Here is a 26,551-nt window from a genome sequence, read left to right as displayed (position 1 = left end):
TTTAAATTTTTTGGTAATGTTTCTTTTAATTATTTTCAACTTTGCAAAACCATAACTATTCTTTACTGGGACATTTATTAGACTTTAAGGTTGGTTTTTATCCATGACCACTGGAACTTATTTCCAGTAAAGAGAAATCTCTTTAATAAATTATATGTTTTACAGAAATAATCACTGAGTCATTTTTAGAAAAAAAAAACATGTTACTAATTGAGGCATGACTGCATTAAATATGAATAATTCTGTGTATAGATTTTATGGTACTTAACATAAAAGAATATAGATAATAAAATCCAATACTTATGTTACAATGTGCCAGATATTTTTAAAGTGTTTTATATTATCTTATTTAATCTTCCTAACACCTCTTTTAGATAGAATTACTCTTATCATCTCCATTTTATTGCAAAGAAAATAAGAAACACATAAAAGGTATCTTTAAAAAAAAATTTTGCACTGCTAGACAGGAGTCCTAGTTTTCACAGTGCAAAGAAATGAGCATGCCCTCTCCTTAAGAAATAAATATAATATTGGATAGTATGCATAAAACAACCATTTTAGGGCTCTGTAAATTAAGTCCAAACAGGTTAAAACTTAAACAATAATAATATAAAATCGCTGAAACATAAGGGCGCCTCGGTGGTTCAGTTGGTTAAGCCTTTGCCTTTTGGTTTCAGCTTAGTCATGATCTCAGTGTCCTGAGACTGAGCCCCATGTTAGGATCCACACTCAACTGGGAGTCTGCTTGAAATTCTCTCCCTCCACCCTTTCTCCCATGTACTCTCTCTCTCTTTCTCAAATAAATATATCTTTTTAAAAAGATCTCATAAACTTTAAAATGTCCAGATTTCAACAAATACTTACAAGACATACAAAGAAAAAAAAGTATGGTTCATACTGAGTTTAAAAATATATTGATCAACAGAAACAATCATAACTGGGCCCAGATGTTAAATTTATCATGTAAAAATCTCAAAGTAGCTATTACAAATATGTTCAAGGAATTAAACTATATTTAAATAATTGAAGAAAAATAAGATCACAATTACATAAAAAAGGTATTTAATACATTGAAAGTATAAAAAGTAGCAAAAATTAGAGTTGAAAGGACACTAAGTGAAGTGAAAAAAATTCACTAGCTAGACTCAATATCAGGTTGGGATAGGAGAAAAAAGAATCCATGATTTAAACTGATTTGATTATTTAATTTTTTAGACAGAGAGCCCAGTACAGGGCTCAATCTCACAACCTTGACATCATGACCTGAACCAAAATCAAGAGTCAGACACCGAGCCATCCAGGCACTCCTGATTCCATAGTTTGTAAGTTCAATCATCATGAGTCATTGCTTTGCCCTTGCACCCCTGTGATTTAGTTGTGCACAGTCCCAGTCAATTTGAACAGTGGTCCCTTACTATAACATAACATCTATAATCATGTATTGAGGTGGCTGAAGTCTACTATAGAAATTTGTCTTCCATAAAAAAAAATGTGCATCATTTTAAACTTTGGATCTTCCATTTTAGTTTTAATCCTCAGCTCTCTCCTTTTCATTGACATTTCCTTTACCAGTGATTTTAGATTAAATCTCCTCCCAAATTTTTTCATATTTTCAGGAGATACACGTTTTCAACCCAATCCTCACTACTCTTCCTAAAGTAGTTTAACATGGAGTACCTTGTTACCAGTTCTTACATATATGTAACATCCTATCATCTTGCCTTTTCTGTGATTTACTCATCAGTCATTTGCTCTCAATCATTCCTACTATCACTTCTAGCTCTTTTCCTTCCATTGTTGAACATGATCAATATTCCCATCCTTAAAATCTCTCCTTTATCTCCATGCACCTCTCTACTACACAGTCCTTTCTATGCAAAGTAAAATGGCTCTTCCAAGTTTCCAATGGATTTATTCAAGCTCACCAGAGTGATGAAGAACAGAAAGGAGTTTGAAAGCATGCTATGTCACTCCTCCCACACGCCCTTCACAAGCTAGTTCATTCCATTGTTTTGTACATCTCAGCACATGACAACATCATCTACCCCCTTGCTCTGACCAAACCTCCAGGTATCCTTTCAATTAGAATATAAAGCACATGAAGGAAGAAACTATCTTTTACATGTGATAATACTCTAACACCTAAAACAATATCTAATATATAGTAGGTTCTTGATATATGGTTGGATGAGTGAATATATTAATTGTAATTATTATTGTGTACCTATTACTATAAAAACTCTAAAAACTGAATGAGCTAAACCATGTAAATCATCAGGCAAATAGTAAGTGGTAATAACTGTTAGTTATTGACCACAGTGTCATTGGAATTTGTATTAATTACTAATTTGTTATTATATTTTGTGAACATACAGAAGTATCTGACATGTAAATATTTTTAATTAATATGTCTCTTCTTAAGTAATTAGAGTCTAATATAGAACTTTTATAATATTCTCTCTGACTTAGTAATATTTATTTAACACTTATAACACTTATAGTGTATCAAAAATGATATATGGTATTAAGAATTCAAAAAAATTAACCAACCATATTATCTATTTTTAAAGAACTCAGATTATAAAATGGCATTCAGGGAAAATACTATTTGCATTAGGATATGATAATTAATATGTTGTAGATGTATTCAAGGTAGTGGGGTTTAAGTACAAGCTTGATAGACCTTCCAAATATTTGATCTCCCGTCTCAATTTTCTCATCTGTAAAATGAATTGTTTGATTATGCCAAATGACTATCCCAGTTCTAAATATTATATAAATATTTATGGCTCATAAATTAGTATCATACACTTATTTAAAACAAAAAATATTCTGTCATTTACAACTATTTCCATTTATCCTTTCCAAATTGTGGGAGGATGCTTGTTTTGTTCAATTTCTGTATTAATTTTGGCATAAAGCTACAGGTGGAATAGATTATCTACCATGTATTTATTTTTACCATAGGTAAAAAAATATCAATATTCACTATAGTAGAGAGATTGTATTCACGTTCTCATTTCTTTTCCAGGTCAAAATATCTACCTCTTGTGAATATTACTGCTTTGTTATGTAGGATTACAATAAGATGTCAATCTGTGAAATTTGGCAGTACATGAAATCACTGTGGGGAATCTCATAGATTAAAGAGCACCCTTTGTTTAATATCTTTGTTCCCTCAACAGAGCAGTAGGACTAATTGGCAAGCTGAGTCATTCACAAAAGCCAGGCATTTTTTCAGTATAATAGCAGGAGGTATCAGATAAATTATAACCTATATCTCTGAAATTTTCAAATCAGTAGCCAAGAAAACTCTGACAGCTATTTAATTTTAGTGTCCATTCTCAATTACACTCCTAGCAACTGGAAAAAAAAGGGGGGGCTTTGCCATTTTGAATCAATTTTGATCTGGTTGTAGATTTTAATTTTTTTAAAGATTTTATTTATTTATTCATGAAAGACATTTCATGAAAGACCTAAGAAAGGTCATTTCACTGATTGGTTATTAGGATATTTGGGGTTTTTTTGACATGGACGACAATGATGCATATCTTAATCTCTAGTATAATCACTAAAATATGGCTAAATGCGTGTCGCTTATAAATTGGAAGTAGAAAAAAGAAAATGGTACTATTTGTATGATCTAAAAATCATCAAGACAAGGAAAAAGATGATACAACTTGAAAAACATGAAACAAATAGAAAATGAATAGTAAGATGGTAGATCTAAAAAAAATCCATATCATTAATTATATCAAATCAAAAAAGAAAAATGTATCAAGTAAAAGTTAATGATTGCCAGAATCAGATAAAAAGTTATCCCAATTTCAACAGCTTAGTCAGATACTTCTGTAAGAGTACGCAGAATAACGTAAAGCAATGTGTGTGTAAATATTAATCTAAAGAAACTGGTGTATTTATATTATACAAGGTCAATTTTAAGTAAAGAATCTTTAGTGCAAAAAAGAGGAACACTTCATAAAAAGAAAAAGGTTATTACAACACAAAAGGATCATAAATTCTCTTGGTATATCACCCAGAGTTAGTCCAGAGTTGTGGCTATTGATTCCCACCATGATATATAGCAGTAAAGGACAATGTATACGAATAAGGCTGGGGGCGGGGGGGGGGGGTTCAAGGCTGGAGGAACTAGTTGTAGGTCTGAGCCCACACATGCATTCTGAGTCCTGGCTTTTGGTGTGTACTCACTCCTGTGGCTGCTGCATGGACTTCCCACCGGCATGTGCCTGATGGTGGCATCTGAGATGAGCCACTCGGCATGGAGGGGGGAAGGCTAGCCCCAAGAGTGAATATGGTGGTAGGGATCTGCTGCAGGGGATCTACACTGGCATTTGGTGCTTGTACAGCCACAGAGGACTCTGCTGGGTCCCGGTATTAGTCCTGGGCTCTACAGTGGGGGACGGAGAGTAGGGGAGTTATGTGCAGGAGGAAGCAGGGAGGGTCTCAAGCAGTTGGGCTCTACTAATGGGGATACCTGAGAAACCCATGAAATTTGCAGAGGATCCACAGCAACTATGCTGGCCCTTGGTTTCTTCAGTGGAAAAAGTTGTTGAGGTCATCTGCAAAGCAGGTCTGGCAACCACTTTCACTCCTACTGTGTAGCTGATACTGATAATCCCTGCCTTTCTTCCTTGTTCTAAGCCATTTCTATACATCTCAGCTTTTCTGGTCTCTGGGTGAGGTAAAACTGAACTGTCTTCCTGTGGTGCCCCAAAAGGCTGGGAAAGCTGGCAACTTACGCTTCCCTGTCATTTCTGGTGAAGGGAATTATTTCTAGCTGGAGTTTCCTGTTGGTGCTGAGCTATGCTGGTTTTGGATGATGCAGGTAAAATGAAGCTGTCCTTCCTCCCTATGGGTGTAGTTATTATCAAGTTTGTGTTCCACTGTGCAACTGAGGTTTCTTAAGTGGACTCCAGACCTCTCCCAGAGAGCTGTTTTGTTCACAACAGCAGTATAGTTCTTGATCTTTTGTGGGGGAAGGAGGTTGGGGCCTCCTACTCTGGCAACTGGGTGATGACACTCCTACTTGCTATTAATTCTAATTAAAGATTTTCTTAAATGGGATGGTTACCAAATGTTCAAGAATCAAAAAACACTGTCAGAAAATACTGTCATGTGATTTACTTTTCCTCTCCAATATTTCACTGCACAAAAAAAAGGATTGAATTTGAAGATATAAGGGGAAAAAGTTTGTTAACTAGCTAAACAATGAAAAGTTTACATTACAATTTAAACTTTTTATAATATACACCAATGATAATTTTGCACATTTTTTCTAACATGACTCAATATATAGAAGATTGTAATTATAACTGATAGTATTTTATGATGGAGAGCTGCAAAACTAACATTTCTAAAGAACACTTTGTTATTGATAAATTTAGAGATATTTTCAAATTTATACAGCACCTATCAGAATTCAAATTTAGTAATAGTGAGTTAGTGAATTTACTTAACACGGACATAGTTTTGAAACTGGTACAGTTTGCTTTAAGGCCAATTCAAGTACTCTAAAAAATTAACTAGTTTAGGTTTTATAAAAACAAATTTTAAAGAAAAATTATTTTTACACTCTATTCAATTTATGGTCAACATTTAGATATGTTTGGAAATACTTCAGTATGTGAATTTACTTTTTCAATCATAAATTACATTAAATCTAAATACAGATAATTTTTTCTAATTTAAATATAGCTTCTGAATTGATAGGTGTTCTAAGTTTCAAATACATCCAATTTCTAAGTATAAAAAGAAAAGTAAAGTATCTAATTGTTTTTATATTGATTATAAATTGAAATGCCCACATTTGAATTAATTATTTTAAATAAAATATGTTATTAAAATTAATTTCACTTGTACTTTTTTTAGTTTTGTTAATTAAACTACAAAAAACTCAAATACCTATATGGTTTCACTATATTTCTACTGAACACCACTGCTCTAGATTATTTTGTCTGGTTCATAAAACAATGAGGAGTGTCTCTGAAACATTCTGATCCATGTATATATTTTGAAAACAAACTATATTCCCCATGATAGCCTATATCACACTGCCAACATGCTAATTCACAAGTTATTCATTTCACCAATGAAACTTCATTTCTAGCATTCATTTTGCTTATCATCAAAAGACAGGTGCTGAATGAGATCAGTACGGCTAAAATATGGGTAGGAATTATTGATAGCAACTACCTTTGTGCTAGATGCCTTCATAGCACATTTCATAGGAAGACCATAGCTTCTGAATTGAAGCTTCCTATGAAGCTTCCTATGAAATGCTGGCTGACAACCCCTGGAATCAGAATTTATGACTAGCACAACTCAGGATCCTCAAGTATAGTTTGAAGTAACACACATGCGCATATATTACTGTTTCTACAGAAATATTTTAAGTAATCTATAGATATAACTACTACAGCCCCACTTAAAACCCTGGAATTTATTGTGGTAAGTTCCAGCAATAAAATTATATGTGTGCTTATAACAGTTTAAACAATGTGAACCACTACCTAAATGTACCAAGGTATGGAACAGTTTAAAACAGAATTTTTAAGCCAGATGGTTTAAAACAGAATATTTCCACCACACTTCTCTCTAGAAGGGATGTCACGATATTAATAAGAATACTTAAATTCTCTTTAATTATGCCAATATAAATATGTAAATACATTTATTTGTTGCACAACATGCTTATATTACTTTCATGACGATATAGCACTAAAACTTCACATGCAAATATTTTAAAAGAAATTTCTAAATGGCCAAAAATACATCCATTGATTTTGGGTTTCTTAGGTTCCTCATGTTTTCTTCCCCATTTACTAAATATGTGATCTTTTACATCTCTGTTGATTTTATTTAATTTTTTAACTCATGATTCTAAGATCAAGATCTGAACTGAAATCAAGAGTCTGACACCTACCTAACTGAGCCACCCAATTACTCCTGTTGATTTTACTCTTAAAATTGATAATTAGGGCAGCCCCAATAGCCTGGTGGTTTGGCACCACCTTCAGCCCGGGGCATGATCCTGAAGACCTGGGATGGAGTCCCACATCTGGCTCCCTGAATGGAGCCTGCTTCTCCCTCTGCCTGTGTCTCTGCCTCTCTCTCTCTCTCTCTATGTGTCTGTCATGAATAAATAAATAAAATCTTTAAAAAATTGATAATTAAAAAATATATATTTTGATGAACTTTTTATTTTAGAATACTTTTAGTTTTACAAAAAAATCCAAAATTAGTACAAAGAGTTCCTATATTCAGTTTTCTCTAATATTAGTATGGTACACTAATTATAATTAATGAACCAATGCTAACACATTATAATTAGCTAAAGTCGATACTTTCTTCAGATTTTTTTTTAAGATTTTATTTTATTTTTAAGAAAAAACAAAGGTTTATTCATCGTAACTGAAGGCTACGATGGTTTCTTAGAATTTCCTTGTTTTTCATGACCTTAAAAGTTTTCAGAAGTACTGGTCAGATATTTTGCAGAATGCCATTCTACTGGGATTCGTCTGATGTTTCCTCATGATTAGACTGAGATTATGTGGGTTGGAGGAAGATGAGAGAAGTACAGTAGAAATCTCAACACATCACATCAAGACTACATGCTAACAATGCAACTTTTCAGTGATAATACTTACCTTTATCACATAGGAAATACATGCCAGGTTTTTGCACTGTACATTTTGCCAGGTTTCTCCACTGTAAAGTTACTTTTTTTCTTTCTTTCCTTACTTTACCCTTTGAAAGCAATTCACTAAAAGCAAACTACACTTAATGAATGGGGAATTATGCTCTGATACTTCAAAGAGGGTAGCACATCTACATAGTTTACTTAAATTCTTCTGTATAAAAGGTAACTTATTCCTTCAGTATAAAAGGTATTTTTAAGAAGAAAGTATATTTCCTCAACTAGACTGTAAGTTCCTTGAGTTCATTATATGAAGACCTTATCCTAGTGCTAGCATGGTCTATATAAAACGTTGACCAATTAATATTTATAAAATGAGAAATGAGAAAGCTACCAGCCTTTGTGGATGATAAAAGCAGACTCTTCTCTCATGATAATAGAAAAATAGCACTATATGATTCCTCCTCTATAATATCTGAATCATAAAAATCTATGGTTGTCAAGAATTAATTTCCTTCTAGACTTTCCAATGTACTATCTTCAGGCAAAGCTTTTAGAAGTGTGGACAAAAATCACGGTGGCTGGTTTTTTTCTTTTTTTATTCTAGACACTGTTCAAAAATCTAAGAAGTATATGCTTCTTTCAACATTTTGCTAAAGAGTTAGTTTAATTGACAAAAAGACTAACATAGGGCACTGAGTGAGCATGACACAAAAATACACTTGCCCATGGGTTTAATAAATGTACATTTCCTCTTCTACAATAAAGGCTACAGAGAAGTGATAGACAAGAAATTCTGCAATGTAGAAAGATTTCCTAATTTTTATATACTTGTCCTAGAATTAATAGACTCAAGGTTTTTTCAATAGTTTCACTTTACTTAAATAAACTTTAAACAGCTTAACAATAACCCACAGCCCGCGGACCAACAGCAAAGAATACAGTCAACAAAACTCAAAGACAACCTACAGAATGGGAGAAGATATTTGCAAATAACATATCAGATAAAGGGCTAGTTTCCAAAATCTATAAAGAACTTATTAAACTCAACACCAAAGAAACAAACAATCCAATCATGAAATGGGCAAAAGACATGAAGAGAAATCTCACAGAGGAAGACATAGACATGGCCAACACGCACATGAGAAAATGCTCTGCATCACTTGCCATCAGGGAAATACAAATCAAAACCACAATGAGATACCACCTCACACCAGTGAGAATGGGGAAAATTAATAAGGCAGGAAACAACAAATGTTGGAGAGGATGTGGAGAAAAGGGAACCCTCTTACACTGTTGGTGGGAATGTGAACTGGTGCAGCCACTCTGGAAAACTGTGTGGAGGTTCCTCAAAGAATTAAAAATAGACCTGCCCTACGACCCAGCAATTGCACTGTTAGGGATTTACCCCGAAGATTCAGATGCAATGAAACGCCGGGGCACCTGCACCCCGATGTTTCTAGCAGCCATGTCCACAATAGCCAAACTGTGGAAGGAGCCTCGGTGCCCATCGAAAGATGAATGGATAAAGAAGATGTGGTTTATGTATACAATAGAATATTACTCAGCCATTAGAAACAACAAATACCCACCATTTGCTTCAACGTGGATGGAACTGGAGGGTATTATGCTGAGTGAAGTAAGTCAATCGGAGAAGGACAAACAGTGTATGTTCTCACTTATTTGGGGAATATGAATAATAGTGAAGGGGAATATAAGGGAAGGGAGAAGAAATGTGTGGGAGATATCAGAAAGGGACACAGAACATAAAGACTTCTAACTCTGGGAAATGAACTAGGGGTGGTGGAAGGGGAGGAGGGCGGGGGGTGGGGGTGAATGGGTGACGGGCACGGAGGGGGACACTTGACGGGATGAGCACTGGGTGTTATTCTGTATGTTGGTAAATTGAACACCAATAAAAATTAATTTATAAAAAAAAAAAAAAAAAACTTTAAGGATGCCCGGGTGGCTCAGCGGTTTAGCACCTGCTTTCAGCCCAGGGCATGATCCTGGGGACCTGGGATCCAATCCCACATCGGGCTCCCTGCATGCAGCCTGCTTCTCCCTCTGCCTGTGTCTCTGCCTCTCTCTCTCTCTCTCTGTGTGTGTGTCTCATGAATAAATAAATAAAATCTTTTAAAAAATGAATTTTAATAGGTAATCAAAGGATGAATACTTGATAAATTATAATAATCTTTAAAGAATTTATAGTTAGATTTTCTCTTTTGAGATTTTCATTCTACCAGGTTTTCCAAAAAGACAGACACTTGGCCTAACTCTAAATCAGGAGCAAGAGAGTGAGCTGACATGGAGTAACTAAAAAATAAAGTGGCCAAATTGGGATGTGCAAAGATGTTAAGTGTTGCTTTTCATAAAAATGTTTTGTTATGACTAATAAACTATTCTATAGAGCTACAGAAAAAAAACTTAGATACTTCATTCACTCTTCTTTACTGGTTAAATCACAAAATGTCTCCTTATTAATCATATCTTGCTTAACATTTACAATTATCAAATTCTTTATTTTTTTATAATCTCTAATATATTTTAAACCATAGTAAAACTAAATTAAAACCTAGGTAAATTAGTACCATGTAACAATTAACTAGATTATTACTATTATTATAAATGACTATATCTAAAATCGGTTGCTTTGATAGGAGGGAAAAAAAAGAAAATTAAAAAAAACCAGCAGCATTTTATTTAATCTTTTATTGAATACCAGTCTTTGTGGATCAGACTTTCATTTCTTTTGGCCTTGTGCAGATCTCCCCTGCATTAAAGATTCTCATTGATTTCAAAGGAACTGAACTGCAAGGTAGGGAGTAAAATGAAAAACTGAACCTGTCTAATTTTTCTGCTTTTGTCAGATATTTACTTTCTACATTTGTTCTTCTCTTTGTCAGGACATCTCCAAAGGAAACACATTATGCCAGGAGGTCCTTTCTTGCTTGACCTCTCAATGCATGATTTTCCAAGGGGAGTAATTTGTGCTAGGAGTAACTAAAGGTAGATCTCAAGAACTTTAAGTTTCAAATAACATTTTATATTTCACACTCACCTACAGTGGTAAATGACCAGATCAGCTCGAAGAAATAAAGGAAGCATTGTCTGCATGCTCATTCTACTCAATTCTTTCAGAAATCATTTCTTCCAAGCCAGAGTTATCATTTATCAGATTTCTTCACTGATACACATGTGGTAAGAAAGTGTTTTTGCAGTTTTAATATACTGCATGTGTGTATCTGCCTTCTTATTATTTATACTGTCTTAGCTCCCTCCTTCTGTTTACAGATATTTCAAAAACAGACCTTAGCTATCCATGCCTCAGAAGAGAAGACCTTCAGCTGATTGGTGATTTACAAAAAAAACTTGAGAAGAATGTTTGAAAAGCAACAAACACAGCAACCTATAGGAGGAGAACTAAAAAATCTCTGGAAGGTGCCTCTTTGTCTAAATCATAGTCAGGAAACTATAGTCACAGGATGAATCCAGCCTAACATCTGCTTTTGTACAGCTCATGTGCTAAGATGTAGATATATGGATATATATAGTTATAAAACATATATATAAATATATATTTATATATATTAAATATATTTAAAATATGTAGATATTTTTAAATGGTTGAAAAATTGAATATTTTTGACACATAAAAATTATATGAAATTCAGGTTTCACTGTCTAAAGACAAGGTTTTATTGAAATGTAGCCATGTGCATTCCTTTATATGGTGTCTATAGTTACTTTTGCACTTCAAGGCTGCTTATGCAATAGAGACTGTATGCCTGGCAAAGCCAAAAATATTTACTAACTGTACCTTTACAGAAAGTTAGTCAGCCTCTGGTGTAAACCCTTAACATTCACTCTCTCTTTTAATTGTGCCAAATATATTCTCAATCCACTATCATGTATCATGAAAATGTGTTTGGTAGGCATCGGGGCTTTGCCCTGCCTATATACTAAAGTCAAAGTAAAACAAAATACTTATCTTCATTGTTCATATGTTATTGTATATCTAGGAAGGAAGGCCAATGAGACAACTGGGTATGGAGAGATGAGAATTCTAAAACCATAAAGAGTGAGAATAAAGAAAGAAAAAAACAGAATTCTGGGAGGTGACAAAATATGTTTATTTTACTTCACACTAAGTGCTGTTCTAAATGTTTTCTGTAACTGTTGACTCATTGAACAGTTATGACAATCTATGACATATTTACTAATACTGGCTTATTTTATAAATGGAGAAACCTAAGTAGATAATACAGCATGTCCATATCACACAACTAAGACTTGGCAAAGGAGTTGAATCCAGGAAGTCTGGTCTTGACCATTTGTCACTTTGCCTAATTAAGGAGAAAACCTAGAATGACCATTTATAGTTGTATCATCTTTAAGAGTTAGGTATATTTTCTAAATACTATCTTTAAGACTTATATAAAGATGGGAACTTAAAAAAAAAAACAAAAAAAAGCAAAAAAAGTAATTAAAGCAAACTTGTGGAGTTGAAAGAAAATGAGGAATTTCTAAGAAGGCAATTAAAGCACATAAAGCATTTGGTCCCAGGCCATGTCAAAATCATACATACTCAATATAATTACCATTTTCTTCATAAATTTTATCAGCATCAATGACATCATATTTTAAAGACATATATTTATGGAAATGCAAAGGAAGAGATAGTTTATAGTCTGGAGACTATAAACAGAGAGGAAAAGATCAAAGACATAGACATCACCCATGTCTACTTGGTGATAAGGATGCACAATCAATTAATTAATTATGGTAGCACATTTACAAAGTACTATGGAATAGAATAATAAAGAAGATCTTATTTTTTCCTTTAAAGAGCAGAGAACATTTCTCAAAGTTGAAACTGAAGTGTACTGAAGTCTGGATAAATGTTTGCAGTTTGGGGAAAAGATTGGAAAGAATAATCTAGGCAGAAAGAAACTCATTTCCTATTTTCCTAATTCCCAAATGGAAGAGGACAATAGTATGTGTTTAAAATTGAGGAACAGTCTGATATCTGCATCATATGGCTAATGATCAGACAACTGAAAAGAGGTGTTGAGATGATGCCTAAAATTTAGGTAGGTACAGATTTTGAAGGATCAATGCAGGCTTAGTGACTTGGAATTTATGTAGGCTTTGTGGAGGAATTACAGAAATTTTGTCAGGAGAGTGGCGCTATCAAATTTTTCATCATAAAGAATATTTTGTTGGTGACAAGGAGGATGAATTGCAGAATGCTGGTTCCATAAGGGAGAGGTGTCAGCAGAAATGTCATCTCAATATTCTGAAGAAAGTAGTAATAAAACATCTATGGTGTAGTGTTAGAAAAAAAGGAAATGGTGATATCTCAGAAGACACTTAGAATCTATTCGGACTGGACATGGTGTTCCAATACTTCTCTCCTAGGGTCGAGCCAGGGACAGATGACTTTTTGCCCTGAAGAACATCCAGATGGTTTGGAAAGGGCTTAGGATAAGTGAATACTGAAGAAAATATTCCTAATTTTAAGGTTAGAACTAGGGAAACAATCGGAAGTTGTACCAGAAATAGAAGCCAATAAGGAGGTAAGAGAGGGATGTAAATGTGAAATATCTGAACCAAAATGATCAACATTTCATAAAAATATATGGAAATACTTAATAAATGTGAATATTTATAAAGAAAAACAATTTCTGGAACAATACAAATTCCTAATCAAAATGTATTTATCTTTGTAATTTTTCTTTGATAAATACTGAGCAGGGGGTTGGAACTAGTATTATAGACACTGAATAATTAATTACACAGTGGATTGACTATAATTAAACTAAACTCTCTTTGGACCCAGAATGAATCCAACATTTCATTTCATTATAAGCTATTCACTCATTTCATTTGCCCTATTTTAAGAGGTCATCTGCAGTAGTGATTGGTCTTCCCATTGTGAGGACTGTGGAAAGCTGGATTGAAAGGGTGTTAAGGAGCTGATCCTGATAAGCATACAACCAGCCAAATGACAATTCTTCTAAAACACTATACCATAAAAAATTCTGGTCATTATTTAAAAAAGTAGGAACAAGGTTATTGGTCTTTTATACTTGCCCATTTAAACATCTTTGTTTCATGAATTCCTAACAACTATGAAGCCAAATGTGCAGATACATACATACATTTCTAAACAAAATAGTTAGAATATAACTAAGTTTGACTCTATAAGCCTATACTAATTTAGTCTACTTTGAAGGGAATATTGTATCTAAGCACTGTGTGTTCATATATACCAAGATGGCAGGAAAAAAAGATAATAATTCGGTGAATTAGTCTCTAGAATCTAAACAGGGCTTGAAAGCATACAACTGGATCATATGTAGACTGAAGACCTGTAAAATATGTTTCATACTGAACTATATTTTCTCCATATATGCAATAGCTTTTTGCACTGTAATAAAAAGCACATGATGTAAAATTAATCATTTTAAAGAGTTAAATTCAGTGGCATTTAGCATATTCACTATGTTATGCAACCTTCACCACTATCTCATTAAGATATTTTTTTCACTCCAAAAAGAAACCTATAGCTATTAAATAGTCACTCCTTATTCCCCTGTCCCCCAGCATCCGACAACTTCTAATTTGTTTTTGCCTTATGGAATTTGTCTATTTAACGTATTTCATGTAAGTTAAATTATATAATACATGAACTTTCATGACTGCCTTCTTTTGTCATGATGTTTTCAAAGTTTCTCCATATATTGTACATATATCAATAATTCATTCATTTTTGTGGTTGAATAATATTCTATAATATGGGCATGCCATCTATTGTTGATCCATTTATCAGCTGATGGAATTTGGGTTGATTCCATCTTTTGGCTATTGTAAATAGTGTTGCTATGAACATTCTTGTAAACATTTTCATTGAACACACGTTTTCATGTATTTGGGTTTATATTTAGGAGTAGAATTGATGGGTGATATGAAAAGCGTATGTTTAACTTATAGAGGAACTGACAAACTATTTTCCAAAGGGGCTACACCATTTTAAATTCCCACCAGATACAAGCGTTCCAATTTCTCTACATTCTCAGCAGCACTTGAAACTTCTCTTGGTCAAGAGGTTTTTGATCACTTATGCAATCTCAAGTTCCTCTAACAGGCATATAATTTATAAGAAATTATAATAAATAAACAAATAAATAAATAAATAAATTTATAATAAATTACTATCATAGCAAGAGATAAATAAAAACCATTTAATAAGAAATCACTCATATGCATTGAGGATTGTTATTTTTCTTGGAGATCTCAATTCTTATTATGAATTACATTAACTATTCCATTATGAAATATACCCAGAATGTCCTCTCTAACTCCAGGAAAAATATTTCACCAGAGTCTTATCCCTTCTGGGAAAGATATTTCTCCTATGCTAGACCCTCTCACTTTCCAATCTCACCTAAGGAAGGGAAGAAAAAAGAAAGTTAAGAAGCATTTGCCAAGGGCATGGTGCATATAGTGAGGCCCTTGAAACAGCTGATATTTAATCAAAAGATTAGAGAACACTTCTCTCTCTACACACCTTATCACCACATCAACAGAATTCCGGTATAAAGAGTGGGCTGCAGCTAAGAGGCTTCAAGATTACATCTGCAGAGGGGTTATTAGGAAATCCCAAGGTCAAAAGGGAAGACAAAGAGACATTAGAAGAATTTCAAGCCTCCAGCAGCTACAAAAACCACAAAAAATAAACACAGCCCAAATCCTGACCTGATTAACATAAAACCTCATACTAAATGCCTCTTTACCTCAGTTCCTACTACATATACATCTTGTCCAGATTTCAAAATAATCTATTTTTTTCTCCTCTTGCCAGAGCTTGTACAAGGGGATCTTTATTGTTTTTTGCCATTGAACCTTGGTGAAATTACCATTAATTATGTGAGGGGTAAAAACACATGTGGCACAGAGTGCCAGCTTGAAACCAGCATTTTGGTGAAAACTTTTAGAAATGGGTAACTTTATACTGGATATAAATATAAAAATGCTTTATTAAAATGAAAAAAAGTAAGTAAAAATGGAAAAATCCTGAGCACTAGTCATCTCACATACAGCAGAAAACAGTTTCACCATCATATTAAGAAAACTATATTTATGATTAAGATCTGACAATATTCTTTACTTGAATTGGGAGTTGTTAATCTCAAACTGAATACCATTTACTTTGAAAATCTATTAGAAAAACGATGTTTTACTAATTTTTGAATCCTGGGACACTTGGGTGGCTCAGCGGTTGACCATCTGCCTTCGGCTCAGGGCGTGATCCTGCAGACCCGGGATCGAGTCCCACATCGGGCTCCCTGCATGGAGCCTGCTTCTCCCTCTGCCTTGTCTCTGCCTCTCTCTCTCTGTCTCTCATGAATAAATAAATAAGATCTTAAAAAAATAATTTGTGAAATCCTAATAACTGATACTGAACGCTTCTAACACAAACACACACCCCCAAAACATTGCATTTATAATAGAGTCTGAAAAGACCTAAAACTCATTGAATATATATGCTTAAAATCCACATTTGAATATATATTATATGTAATATAATATGGAGATAGAGATATTTATAACATAGACATTTGAATATATATATTCATTACTGTACAAATTCACTCTCCTCTATTTTGGAGGTGGGAAGGTGGCTAGGCGATATGAATATGAAATGGGATTACAAAAAGAGACAGAACTCTATTGTCTTCATTTAATATTCAGTAATGAGTGCTGAACAAAACCAGCAGGAACCAGCACCCTCAAACAACACAGATGGTTTTTATGTGATTTTGCTATGGTTTAGTTAGACAAGAACTTATGTGTATTATTGTGTTTTCTGTCTTCAGGGTGTTTAATGTGAACCATTCCCTCATTGTTAAATTAAATAAACAAAGTGAGAAACTTATATAGACAAAACCATCTCAAAATTCTTTGGCAAGATAAGGTACATGATGATCTCATCATGGATTTAGCAACTCGAACAGATAGCAGTGTAAATCTGAGTGCCATTAAACCTGAATTTTAAAGAAATATCCATATTATATATCCTTTGGTGCTAATGCACTGTATAAATTCACAATCCTCCTTAATGGCTTCTGCATTTCTCATTTCCGTTACACAGTGGGGTAGTATTATTTTTGCAATTCTATCTGAAATGGAACTTTGGATACAAGAAAAAATATACGTGTATTTATAATTTGCATTTTTACTGTTATTTAAAATAGACATGTAATAGTTAAGCTATTTTCTTGAGGCAAAAAAAAAAAAGAATTGCTCTATTTCTATAGTTCTTCAAATGTAAGTCATGTCCAACCCAAAAGGATCAGCTGAAATTCTACTTTACTTGGTAGATACTAATTCAAATGTCCTATTTTTTTTACTCCAAACTTAAAACTTACTAAACTCTTATAAGTATATAGAGAGTTGTCTTGATTTTTATCCACATTCTCATGATAATGGGTCCTACATTTCTAGCTACCCCTGCAGTCTACCAAAATGAAACTGCTATTACCCAAAGTAAATCAAAAAGAAAAATTATGTGTGTGCATGTGCGTGTGCGTGCGTGGCTAGAGAGGCTCTATGATTCAGTCAGTATAGATCAGTGTCCTTGGGTAAAGCCAGACAGAAAAGGATAAGGAGTAAGTTTTTAGAAGAAAACAAAGAATATCCTTCAAACAATGTTTGTTGATGTTGCCACAGTGACATACAGAGCCAACTGATCAGGCTACTGACTTCCAAGCTGCAGTCAAAAAGCTTCCTATCATGTGTGGATCAAAAAATATTTCTTTGTGCTTCTAAAATAGGAGCACTTTTAGGAAAATTTTCTTCTTATGTATTTCTATGGCCTCTGTTGGAATCTGCCATTCTCTAAATGAGAACAGCACTGGAGTGAGAGTATATTATATACAGAAACAAAAACAAAACACACTTTCCTAAAATTTTCTTCATCTGTCATGTAAATAGATCCTATGGGCTTTCTAGATAGCCCAACAATGATCTTAAATTCTTACACTGATATTCTGCTACATATAGTTTTAAGGGAAAGATTTTGTTTTTTTTTAAGATTTTGTTTATTTATTCATGAGAGACACAGAGAGAGAGGGAGGCAGAGACACAAGCAGAGGGAGAAGCAGGCTCCATGCAGGGAGCCCGATGTGGGACTCGATCCCAGGTCTCCAGGATCAGGCCCTGGGCTTAAGGTGGTGCTAAACCACTGAGCCATCCGGGCTGCCCCTAAGGGAAAGATTTTAATTCACATAAATGTAAAGGAAGCAAACATGTCTATTACATAAGAATTTCAAATTAGTTCAGCTGTCTTCCCCTAATGCACACATACACACACAAAGTATGACATGGAAGTGTAGGTTGGGCTTGAAATCTATTTTATTTTCACATAATTTCTCAAATACTATAATATTTTTAATTGAAATCAAGTGCAATGCACTATACTCTACCTTGTACTTAATATTAAACATGATATCAAATGACTGTCATTCGATTTAACTGGGATGTTTGAATTTAAGCACCATGGATCCGAATAGGAATCAGCTATATTTACTTCCTCCAGTATACTAAGGAAAATATCTCTTCTTTTTGAATGACACCAGATAATTTTAATCTTTATATCTATACTCCTTTCTGAAAGCCCTGAAAAATAAACATTTCCAAACAAATCAGTAGCAGATGTTTTCCTTCCACACTTCCAACTGGTGAGGCTGTTCAATTCCGGAAATAATATAGCTTCATACATTTTTTTCTTCATTGGCCAATGGTCTCTTTCTATTGTTGAACTGGAATCCATTCTTTTCTGTAGGTCCTATTCATATCTCTAATGCCAAAGAGTGAATGGTTTATAATAAGCAAGGGCAAGGGTGTTATTCTACAGCTGTTCCAACTTATTAGAAGCACCATGCATGTAAGAAAAAAATACCAACACTGGACAATACATTTGCTTTCCCACAACCCCTGACCCATTAATACCAATCAGCTATTGAGGAGATTCTACTACTGTAATCAATCTGTTCTAATCATGGGCATTCTGTTCCCTAACAGGAATGCTATGTCCATTCCCTCCAGCAACTGGTTATATGCTATTCACTCTAGTTATTTTTTATGCTGCAATCTCCTGAAAATATTGCTTGGTTAAAATAGGAAAATGAACAGATATTTAAATTGTTGATGCTTGTTTGCAGTTGCGTCATGGATTAGAAATAAAATCAATACACTATTATATAGGAGCGTCTAGTAAAAAGATACTAGAGGTGTGTACACAAACATGAATCAACTACCAAAAGATTACTTGAGACATGGGAAATATTGCCTCATAATTACAGGATAGTTTATGCTGAATCATGATAAATTGAAAATAAAAGAAATAAATAATATACTTTTTCAGAGGAGAGAAAATTCCATTTTTTTTTAACTCCAGTAGGGAGATATAGTAGGGTAAAAGGACAAAAACCAAATTGCTCACCATGTACATAAAAGTTGTTTTGACTTCAATAGCACATTTTAAAATTACGATTTCCCACAGACTCTAGAAAACATGCTGCATGATGGATTGCTTTGTATTTATGCACTGATATACAAATGTATTATTATAATTATTGTGATTACTGAAGAAGTTAAAGGGCTAGTGGAGATTCAAGGACTGGGTCAGTCTTCATAGGTCTCCTGTGTTTCTCCATGTCTCACAGCAAAATATTCTGTCTTTTATCATCTCTTTAAGAATGTTTATACATAGTGAAAGGGAATAGAAGGGAAGGGAGAAGAAATGGGTAGGAAATATCAGAGAGGGAGACAGAACATAAAGACTCCTAACTCTGGGAAATGAACTAGGGGTGGTGGAAGGGGAGGAGGGTGGGGGGTGGGGGTGAATGGGTGACGGACACTGAGGGGGGCACTTGACGGGATGAGCACTGGCTGTTATTCTATATGTTGGCAAATTGAACACCAATAAAAAATAAATTTATTATTAAAAAAAGAATGTTTATACAGCAAACATCATTGGGAGACAGAGATGGTGTCTCCCTCCAAACCAAGAACAGGCTACTTACCGCACAGTGTAATATAGACAATGTTTCCCCTCTAGACTAAAGCTTATTGCACATTATAATTCCTGGGTTCCTTAAGCTTAATGTTCCTCTTCGATAAGGAAACACATTATGTATAGCACACAGGTATCATACAGGTCCTTTCTAGGTCGTGCTGTATGAAGTGGAATTTAGAGAATCAATACAAAATTGTTGATATTCTGGCTACTGTCATATCTGTAAATAATAAACTTGACTTTATCTTTGATCCAAGAGTCTTGCGACTTTCATCAGCATTCTATGAAAATGTGGCAGACTGGGCAGCTTCTAAACAGGGTAACATCTCAGAACTTCATGGTTTTTGACAGTCAAGTCCAGAAGGAGACAAGGCGTACCATTAGGGTTACAAAGAGGAGGTATAGTAGTATCACATTTGGGATTTGGGGGGCATCATGGAGATATTATTAGCCTCCTCGGATGGGCAAGCTATGTCTAGTAGATATTCCAATTTCATACATGACCATGTTGAGACTCAGAAAGATTAAGGAGACATATTTAAGGCTTTGTTTATTTTTCACATGAAGGAGGCAAGGTGTGGCCTCAGTTCAGTTAGATGTCAATTACCCTGTGCTTTGCCACTATTGAACACTCCTCCCTATAAGACGAGTAAGGGTGGAGGGCAGCACTGGCTGATTCAGAAGCCTTTCTGCCAAATTCAAGGCAGCATCCCAGTGGCAAAGCAGCTGTATCCCAGCCTCACAAGTATATTCAATATCAATGTTTGCAATGTCCTGCATGTGGACATGACTCCTTCTCAAAACAAACAAACAAATAAACACCTATGTATCAAGGAGTAAAATACCCACTACAGTATTGCAGGTTAAACAATGCGGTTCATGAGCACACATAAACAACTTTCTAGAGATTCCCTAAAATACTTCTATAAGGGTCTGACCTTTCTATAATTATTGAAAAGACAAAAAGCAGAGACAGTCTCTTCAACAAATGGTGCTGATAAAATTGGACAGCCAGGGGCAGCCCCGGGGGCTCAGTGGTTTGGCGCCGCCTTCGCCCAGGGTGTGATCCTGGGAACCCCAGATCGAGTCCCACGTAGGGCTCCCTGCATGGAGCCTGCTTCTCCCTCTGCCTGTGTCTCTGCCTTGCTCTCTCTCTCTCTTTCTCTCTCTCTCTGTATCTGTCATGAATAAATAAATAAAATCTTAAAAAAAAAAACAAAACTGGACAGCCACATACGGAAGAATGAACTGGACCACTTTCTTATATCATACACAAAAATAAATTCAAAATGGATGAAAGATCTAAATGTGAGACAGGAATCCATCAAAATCCTAGAGTAGAACACAGGCAGCAACCTCCTTGGCCTCAGCCATAGCAACTTATTAGACACATCTCTTGAGCCAAGTAAAACAAAAGCAAAAATGAACCACTGGGATTTCATCAGGATAAAATCTCTTTTGCACAACAACAACAAAAACAGTCGACAAAACTAAAAGGCAACCTATAGAATGGAAGAGGAGGTTTGCAAATGACATACCAGATAAAGAGCTAGGATCCAAAATCTATAAAGAACTTATCAAACTCAAAACTCAAAAGATAAAAAATCCAGTCAACAAATGGGCAGAAGACACGAATAGACATTTTCCTAAAGAAAGGAATAGACACATGAAAAAATGGTCAACATTACTCCGTGTCAGGGAAATACAAATGAAAACCGATGAGATACCACTTCACACCAGTCAGAATGGCTAAAGTTAACAGGTCAGGAAATGGCAGATGTCGGTGAGGATGCAGAGAAAGGGGAATCCTCTTACGCTGCTGGTGGGAATGCAAACTCTGGAAATGTACTCACTCCAGAAAACAGTATGGAGGGTCCTCAAAAAGTTAAAAGTAGAACTACCGTATGACTCAACAATTGCACTACTAGGTATTTATCCAAAAGATTAAAAAAATAGTGATTTGAAGGGGCACATGAACCTCAGTGTTTATAACAGCAATATCCACAACAGCCAAAATATGGGAAGAGCCCAGATGCCCAGCAGATAAAAGAATAAAGAAAATGTGGTATAGATAGATAGAAAGATGGCTGAATCTATTATTAGGCCATCAAAAAAAATGAAATCTTGCCATTTGCAATGATGTGGATGGAACTAGAGGGTACAATGCTAAGTGAAATAAGTCAGAGAAAGGCAAATACCACATGATTTCACACGTACGAGGAATTTAAGAAACAGAACAGATGAATGTAGGGAAAGGGAAAGAAAAATAAGATAAACAGAGAGGGAGATAAGTCATGAGACTCTATGGGAAAAAAATAAAATAAGATAAAAAGATAGACGGAAGCAGACCATAATAGACTCTTAAATATAAGAAATAAACTGAGGGATGTCTGGGGGGGGAGGATGGTGAGGGTGGGGTAACCGAGTGATGGGCATCAAGGAGGGTATTTATGTAATGAGCACTGGGTGTTATATGCAACTGATGACTCACTAGATTCTGCCCCTGAAACTAAAAATACACTATATGTAACTAAATTGAATTTAAAGATTAAAAAAAAATAAAAGAAAAAGCAGAGACAGACTCTCACTACTCTTATTATGACTGTAGTTTTATTGTTCAGTTCTAGGGGTTAGAGAAATAAAGAGTCACATATCTGGTTTTTCCTGTCTTCTCCAGATGATTATAAGCTTTTAAGGATGAGGTCAATGTCTTATTCATTTCTATTTTCCCAGACCTTATTTCGGTGATTGTCACAAAACAGCTGCTAAATAAATGTTTAATGAATTAATGAGTTAGTGATGAATGATACATGAAATACATTAAAAAATTGAAAAAGTAAAGTATGAGAGAGAATATGAGCAATGGAAAGGGATAAGCTGACAGTAGACATGTTAAACAGAAAATTAGAAGTAGTTGTTTTCTATAACCTCTAAGCTTAACAAGCTTACTATAACCCTAGAATTAAAGTTAAAAATCTTAATAATTTTAATAATATTTAATTATTGTTTAAGCGATTCAGTAATAACTTTATTACTACTTGATTATCAATAAACACTGATTAATTATAATAACAATATTTTTTAAATATTCAACTTTTGGTTGAGAGAAAATACAAAACAATAAAAGCCAAGGCAGAAAAGAAGTATTAAGTGACTAGATTTTCTTGCGTTATGAGTCACTAATCAGGTTTTGCAATGCAAGAGATATTCCTAGTAATACAATTACATTAGATACATCAAATTATTTATTCATCCATTTATTTATTTATTTACTTATTCGATTAGCATGTCTTTCAACAAACAGATTGGGCAGCTACTCTGTGCTATGAGCTCCTATGAAGGGGCTATGCTATGGGACTATAGAAGTCTTCAATTATCCCAAAGTTGAGTAGAAAAGACACAAAAACAAACAGTAATAATACCATATCGAGGGCAATGAACAGGATATGGATAAAAGACAGAAGTAGCACAAGTACATCCTGGTGGATCAGAAAAGGCTTCTGGGTGAATTGATAATACTGAAGATGCACTGTCCTCACAACAGAAAAGGTCTGTCTTAAGTTGATTTGTCCATCTAAACAGGGTTTTTTTTTTTGTTTTTTTTGTTTTTTTTTTTGTTTTTTTTTTACCTAAATATCGTCCGTTCTCCACGAGGGACTCCTTTCACAAATCATTATAATCCCTTTAATGCCTCCTCATCCTCCAGTCAGAGCATGTCCAGATCTATTTTATTCTTGTAATTCTTACAAATGTGTATGTGGTAGGAGGGGACAGGATGTAGTAAGTAGTATAACTGACATAAAAATAGAGAAAAATGCTATAAGGTTTAATTATTTGTTTACATTTGAACATCTGCTAAACCTAAGGTATTCATTTCTCTTAAAAATGGTGCATATAAATTCTGTATGACAGACCATTGTTCTTCAAACTAATCTTTGAAAGTTTATAGACAATTATCAAATGTGTTTGAAAAGTCAAAGCTGAGAATAATGGGTGGAGACAGCTGATAAATTCTGGCCTCCTCATCTTCTTTGACCCGAGTGCTCATCACATTTTAAGATAACTTTTTAAGATTTCATAAAAATAAATATTCAATGATATCCAAAGCTTGAAAACCGCTTTAGTCTTTATAGAGGAACCTCTTTCATTATTACACATCACTGAAAATATTTCTCATCCTAATATTTTGTACCTTTGAGCAAGGAATATGGACTTTTTTATAAACTTTGTTAACTACTTTTGAGTAACTAAGTAGTGACCATAATGGGAGGACCTCAAGTATGTGTGTAGATTATGAGTAATGCTTTAATAATTCCCATGTTTGTTTTGGTTGTATGCAAATTCTTCTGTAACTTGCTGACATTTTTATCTTTCCACATGCTACACACCAGTTCTAACAGCAAGTAGACCCAATTTAATTCAATTCATTCAATTCAATTCTGACCAAGTGGTATAACTTGACACTTGGTTCAGAAAGAATGAAATGCACGAAGACACACGTTTTCCAACTTGTGAAATCTCAGAGAAATAGCAAGTCATGGTATTCAACAACTATAGGGGAAAATATTTAGTTTTCTTACCTGTAACCAATGTTTTATTATTAATGTCCTTTTAACTTTTTATTCAATAAAATTGACTACTGAAAATATATACCACTGAATAGCAAAAGAAAACAGCAACAAAGTAAAAAGACAACTTACAGAATGGAAATAAATATTTTCAAATTATATATCTTATAAGGGTTAATGCCCAAAATAGATTTTTAAAAAATCTTATACTACTAAATAGTAAAAAAAAAAACAAATAACCTAATTAAAAAATGGACAGAGGAACTGAACATACATTTCTCCAAAGAGGATACGAGAGGCCAGTGTAGTTTACTCATTGGGAAAAGAAAACCAAAGTTATTTTTATTTTGTAAAACATTGTTTAGGTTGAAACTTTGACTTTTCCATTCTTAGTCGGTATGTGATATTATTCCAGTTTGGGAATCACAAGATTTCTTAATATAACAGAATAAATTTTCCCCCTGAAGATGAAAGGTTCTTATTGGCTAAAGGAGTATATATTGGAAAGATCAAGAAAATCTATCATTTCTAAGATGTTCTCATTGAAAATATTTAAAAAGCTATATGCAATTTTATTTTGGAAGCAATAGTAAAATAATTTACACTTGTTCATGCACACCAGGCTTATTAGTTGTATAGTTCCTGCTTTATTACAGAAGTTGAATATTTTAAAGATCGGGTTTGTTTTTCAGAGACAGTATTACAGTAAATGTTGCTATTCTTTGAAACACAATATATAACTTTAGCACCTTAATGACTCCTCACAGAATCAGTCCAAGAAGACTGCTCTACTCATCAACTTTCCTCCAAAACTACTGCCTTAACACCATGGAACACTGTTTAAGTAGATGTTAAAGATAAAAAATAAAATAAAATGAGGCCTTTAACCAATCATCATTAATTCACATAAAAAATTTCCAAATAATTGCTAAATCTGTAATTTTTAAACACGCTATTATATTTTACCTGAGTTAAAACTGTTTTTAAATATTAGTTTTGGATTTTTATCTGTTCAATTTTAAGATAATACTCAAAAGCTCTTCGAAGCCAATATCTTCCATTTTTTACTTCTTTCTAGGCAAATTGATCAGTGGTGTTCTGAGGATTGGCTGTGTGCCCAGTTTCCACAAATGCCAAAGACTTCTGTGCACCAAGTTAATTAAAATTGACTGCTTGTTTTAGGCAGAAGAAACAGGCCGAATGCCGGATGGTTCTAAAGAGTGATTGAACAATTTAAGCAAACAGAATAACCTGCCTTCAAGCTAAAGAATAAAAATAGTTTATTATGTTGCCTTTGCTTAAAAAAAAAGGCCTTTAAAAATGTTTACTTTATTTGGATAAATGTGAAATATATACCTGAATCAAATTGAAAATGTTATACTAGTCATAAAAAAATAACGAAAAATATGCAAGCCACCACTTTTCACAAAAATTATCTTTTGTTGACCAATGTTTTAAGAGATTTGCTTAGATTACAGATATATGCTAAATTCCTTTACCACTGTCTATAAAAAAAGGTATATTTTCCAATACTGTGCACATAGATTACATCTAACACAACTAACATCTAACTGCTGGACCTAAAGAAAAATATAGCAAAAACATTTTTTTAATACAGTGAATTGAACTGGTATTTGGAGATGGAATTACCTTTTAAATAACAATCTATCTAAACCCTCATGGAATTCCTCTACATTTTATTGCATTAAAGAAGTTATCAACTTAAATATTTAATATATAGTGTTAATGTGGCATAATGAGCTAAAACTTGACTCTATAACCATACCATGGTAAGTAAATTTTTAGGCGGGAAATGGAACGCTGTTATGTGTACTGAGAGCCTATTAACTGGCAGGAATGCTTACCAGATACAGTATATTTAATGTATACTATTGTTTTATTTCTCATCTTAACACTATGCAATAGGTATGTATATATGTATTTTATGGATAAAGAAACAGAAACAAGAGAGGGAGACTTTCTAAATGTAAGAAAACCATTAGGATTAATTAATTTGGATTAATTAAATCTATTTTAATTGTTTCATTTATTCTTTTTTTAAATAATAAATTTATTTTTATTGGTATTCAATTTGCCAACATATAGAATAACACCCAGTGCTCATCCTGTCAAGTGCCCCCTTCAGTGCCCGCCACCCACTCACCCCCACCCCCCGCCCTCCTCCCTTTCCACCACCCCTAGTTCGTTTCCCAGAGTTAAGAGTCTTCATGTTCTCTCTCC

Source organism: Nyctereutes procyonoides, unplaced genomic scaffold (assembly GCF_905146905.1).
Source record: "Nyctereutes procyonoides isolate TBG_1078 unplaced genomic scaffold, NYPRO_anot_genome, whole genome shotgun sequence".
Classification (NCBI taxonomy): domain Eukaryota; kingdom Metazoa; phylum Chordata; class Mammalia; order Carnivora; family Canidae; genus Nyctereutes; species Nyctereutes procyonoides.
The sequence above is the reverse complement of the archived record's forward strand: the minus strand, read 5'-3'. Positions refer to the sequence as shown.